Below are 5,000 nucleotides of genomic sequence, written 5' to 3'. Positions count from 1 at the left end.
CATGTGATGGAGTTGTCTCTCTCGCAGGCTATCGCGACGTGACTTGCCCAATGAGTCTCTCAAAAGCGCAAGGTTGTCTGGCGATGTCAAATCGTTCGCGTCCTCCGCATCTGTGGCATCCCTTGAAATCGACTCGTCCATGGCGTTGCCTGTCTCCTGGTTTTTAGTGATTGCAATATCGAGAGACAGCGATCGCAGAGCCCCCTTTTCGTTTTCTGTCAAAATACCCTCCTCGTCCTCGTGCATGCTGCCGTCGCTGTCGGAATCGCCACCGTCTTCGCTTTCGATACTGGCAACTGGGATCGACTTGGCTTGTTCAGCAGCCCACACGAGGCAGTCCATAGCGTGCCTTTTCAACCATTCTGCCGCTTTCTTCTTGGGATTTGGCAGGTTCTTAAACTGATATGTTCGGAGCCGCCTATCCATGGCCGGTTGATGCAAGGGACCGAAGTCCAGTTTGCGCTGAGCTGTGATCAACATGGGACATTTGTTGATGAAGGCTCGGGCGGTTTGATATTTTACATCGTGGGCGGTGTATCCTCCTTGCGTGAGAACCTTCCAGTCGGCTATATCCAAGCAACTCTCGTCTGCTTCATCGATGAAGATCACCTCGGTAAACGGAGTGATCATGGCCTTGTTGAAGGCGCGCTGTTTGGTGACGGTTGCGATGTTTCCGTGGTGGATGAGTCCTTGGATTGGGAAGAACAGGCTCGTCTTTCCACTGTTGGCGTCGCCTACCAAGCAAGGTACTTTGTCCTTGTGTCGCTTCTTCCTGTAGTCTAATAGTTTCACGAAATCTTCACAGAAAAAGGCAACCTCGTGCGTAGGCAAGCTGTTCTCCAGAATCTCTCGGAAATACTTCGGGTTGGCAGCCTTCAGGGGATCGTACGGGCAAAAAGCTCTGGGCGACACCTTGCCTATTTGTCCTTCATCAATGGCGTGTTCAACGAAAGCACGTTTCTCCAGAGACCAACAGAAACTGCCTTTGACTTCAATCAGGTCATAGTCGATCACCAGCGGCTGAAAAAGTTCACAGGATGGGTCTGATAGCAGGTCAATAACTTTTCTCATGTGTCGGACGAGTCTGGATTTGAATTGTTCGTTCGTTGCCAAAGTGTTGATGAAAGATCTTGCTTCGCATTTGAAGGAATAGGTGTACTTCGACCTTGGGTCCCTTTTATAGACTTTGCCTCGGTAACTCGCGTAGTCTAGCCTCTTCATGGCAATTGTGACGTCGTTTATCAGGATTGTGAGCTTGTCCGAAAGTCGCGTTTCTTCAGACTCAGAAGTCAAAGCTGCTGCATCGGGGACATGAAACCCAAACTTGTCAATCTGTAATTTCGCCTCAATCATCTTGTCTAGTGCTTTACTCAAAGTCAGCTGAAACCTTGTATTGACTAAAGTGACGCGCACGACGTTCTCTCCTCCACCACTTTCTAACTCTTGGGTGGACGGGGGGGATGGACCAAGAAAATTGCGGAATTCTTTTATGTAGCTGTACTGATAGCTGGCCGCGACGAGTTCTTGCATAAATGGATTCTTGTGGTCTTTGAGGACTTTATACAGCTCGTTAATGGCCGGGCATTCTCTTCCATCTTGAAACTGGACCTATAACATTGAAAGTTAGGAAAGTAGACTTCCGTCAAAGAGCTATTTATCATTATAGGTACACCTTAAAACTTCTTGGCAGTCACATTTGACAATAAGTCCTTTTTTGAAGACCACTCATTCCCCACTTTCTTTTTCTTTTAGTGTTGTTGTTGTTGTTGTTGTTGTTTTTCTTCATAGAGGTATACGTAGAACTGAAGTCTGAGACGATTAAAAAAAGCTTGTGAATGCAGAGTTCGCACTGTTACTGCACATGGCCTTCATGCTTTCCAGCAAAAATATTGCAGAACACGTTTTTTGTGAATCAGCAAAACTCAGAACAGTAAACTTTAATCTGGTTGGAGATAGCTTGCGTGATAACTCAATATTGCAACCGTGAAACCACTTACATATAGAAGGAATGATCAAGCTCTCATCTTGCTTTTCAATTGTACCAAGAAAATTGCTCGGTCCTCTGACCTTTTGTACTTTTGCTCTCGTTTCCCATTTATTCAAAATGTCTTACGATTTGCTATGAGCCTCCAACTCAAGTAATAAATTGATTGATGGATTGATTGTCGGAGTGCACAAAATTCCTTGGATCAAAACTTTTGATATAACGCTCGAGACGGTAAGACAAATTTCAGGTAAAACAACGTCTGCTGTCAAATTGCAAACCATGCCTGCTTAACAGAGCATCCTAAAGGATAATTATATTTTGTAATACCTGACTTGCTTTGACACTAATTCCACATTCCAGTAATGCCCTATGAACGACTAGTGGGTTTGCAGGGGCACCGTTCGGCGTTGTCAATGCTAACCAATAGGAGATCGCTGGCCAAAGCGATTTGTTAACAAGCGTTGGAGAGCCGTCAAGGTATTGTTCAGATTGTGTACTGGGCACAGAATCATATTCTTCGTTCTCGTCGTCGCTGTCACAATTTTCGTCTTCTTTTATATTACCCTTTCTTTCTTGTGTGCCGATAGCACTGAAAAAGAAAGTTGCATTGGGTATACCTGAAAGAAGAAAATACAGGTTTAAAAGACCGGAAAGATGAATGTTGGGAGAAAAATATGAACACAAACCAACCTGAAATGGCTTCGTCACACGAATCCCTCTTACTGCAAATACACCTCCAGGATTTCGAGAGGTCTTTTTCTTTCACGTTCCACACACACTTTGCACTTATAACACTACATTGTCCGGACACGACGGGACTTATGTACCCCAAAACTGCTCCTCGAATTGCCTCGCTGTTCAACTGTTTGCTTGGTTGTTTTGCTCGGTGCATCCTTGATCATCACGAGACGAATAAAATGAGAGCCAAAGTTGCCCTTTAAATAGTCATCAGCACTTGTGAGATCGACAAGCATAAATCTGATCAAATAAAAGACATTTAAACCCCCTGAAGAATTGCTCTTTGTCAATTTTTGCTTCACACGAAAAGGTCTGTCTCTGAGAATCGATTGCCTCATTAGAGGTACTGTTTCAAATACAATGTGATGCACACTATCGGGAGAAATTTTCATGTTCGTGTTATATGCCCGCGCTCAGCGTTTCATCCCTTTCGGGGTTCTCTTTCACATGCTCATAACAGCCTACACCCGCGGGCAAATGCTCACTACTGCCGGTATTGATTAGAATTGAGATGCCCGTGCAGTGTGAAAGCTATTTGAAATACAATGCGACATTTTCATGACACTTTCGGCTGAATCCAAACGACCGTGTAATGATATTCATTCAAACCAAAAACAATTGGTTCCATTCCCAGTTGGGTAAAAAAAATTAAACAGTGATTAGCCGGTTTGCCACGAAATGAATACAATGAATACAACTAACAAGGGGTCAAGTGATTAACAACCAACAGGCTCATTATTATAACGCACACACGCTAATGTGAGACATTGCCGTGGAGGTAGTGGAATTTGCATTTTTCTCCTGAACGGGCCAAGTCTATATGTGTTTTGCCATATAAGAGACGAAAAGATAAGAAAAATAGTCAAATATTCATATCCCCGTCAAATCCGTGAAATCCGTCTTTTTCCTTCTCAAATAAGTATGCACTTTGCATGATGTATTGCATCCCGAAAATCAGTGCCACTGCAAGTGTCTACCCTTGAATCAATCCTAAACTGGAAAACGGAAAAGACAGATTTCACGAGGATATGAATATTTAAACATTCTGCTTATCTTTACTGCTGTAAGTACTATCACTATTGTTATAATACATACTATATATTATACTTACAGTTGTAAGGAGAAGTAAAAAGAATTAAATATTCATATCCCCGTCAAATCCGTGAAATCCGTCTTTTTCCTTCTCAAATAAGTATGCACTTTGCATGATGTATTACATCCCGAAAATCAGTGACACTGCAAGTGTCCGCCCTTGAATTAATCCTAAACTGGAAGACGGGAAAGACGGATTTCACGGGGATATGAATATTTAAACAGTCTACTTCTCTTTACTACTGTAAGTACTATCACTTTTCTTATTATAATACATACTATATATTATACTTACAGTTGTAAGGAGAAGTAAAAAGAATTAAATATTCATATCCCCGTCAAATCCGTGAAATCCGTCTTTTTCCTTCTCAAATAAGTATGCACTTTGCATGATGTATTACATCCCGAAAATCAGTGACACTGCAAGTGTCCGCCCTTGAATCAATCCTAAACTGGAAGACGGGAAAGACGGATTTCACGGGGATATGAATATTTAAACAGTCTACTTCTCTTTACTACTGTAAGTACTATCACTTTTCTTATTATAATACATACTATATATTATACTTACAGTTGTAAGGAGAAGTAAAAAGAATTAAATATTCATATCCCCGTCAAATCCGTGAAATCCGTCTTTTTCCTTCTCAAATAAGTATGCACTTTGCATGATGTATTACATCCCGAAAATCAGTGACACTGCAAGTGTCCGCCCTTGAATCAATCCTAAACTGGAAGACGGGAAAGACGGATTTCACGGGGATATGAATATTTAAACAGTCTACTTCTCTTTACTACTGTAAGTATTATCAATATCTTTACAAAACATATTATTATTATTATTATTGTTATTATTATTATTATTATTATTATTATTATTATTATTATTATCAGTTATGTTCTGTTTAAACTTTCCTTTGAATAGTCCAGTACTTTTCCGTTTGATGGTTATTGTTATTCTTGTTACCATTCTCCGGATATTGACCAGATATTGATGGTTTCCGACTTTTCCGACAAAAAGGTTTTCGGAAGGGTTCGGATTGGCCGGATGTTACGGCTATTCGTCTCGCTCTGTGGTCCCACGTGACACTTGATTATTATCTCAGCTGGGTCGGAAAAGGCCGATATCACGGATTTCCCGGAGATGCTATGAATATTGCATGACATAATTTCTCTCTTCGGCTGT

The 5,000-nt window shown here is 41.5% G+C and overlaps 1 protein-coding gene across 2 annotated transcripts in view; it reads right to left on the bottom strand.

Moving 5' to 3' along the window:
• LOC138060462 (uncharacterized) overlaps positions 1-5,000 on the bottom strand; it is a 50,290-nt gene that overhangs the window by 35,884 nt on the left and 9,406 nt on the right. The window lies entirely within an intron of this gene.

Source organism: Montipora capricornis, chromosome 8, assembly GCF_036669925.1.
Source record: "Montipora capricornis isolate CH-2021 chromosome 8, ASM3666992v2, whole genome shotgun sequence".
Taxonomy (NCBI): domain Eukaryota; kingdom Metazoa; phylum Cnidaria; class Anthozoa; order Scleractinia; family Acroporidae; genus Montipora; species Montipora capricornis.
Note: the sequence above shows the minus strand (reverse complement) of the source record. Positions and strands in the feature narration are given on the sequence as shown.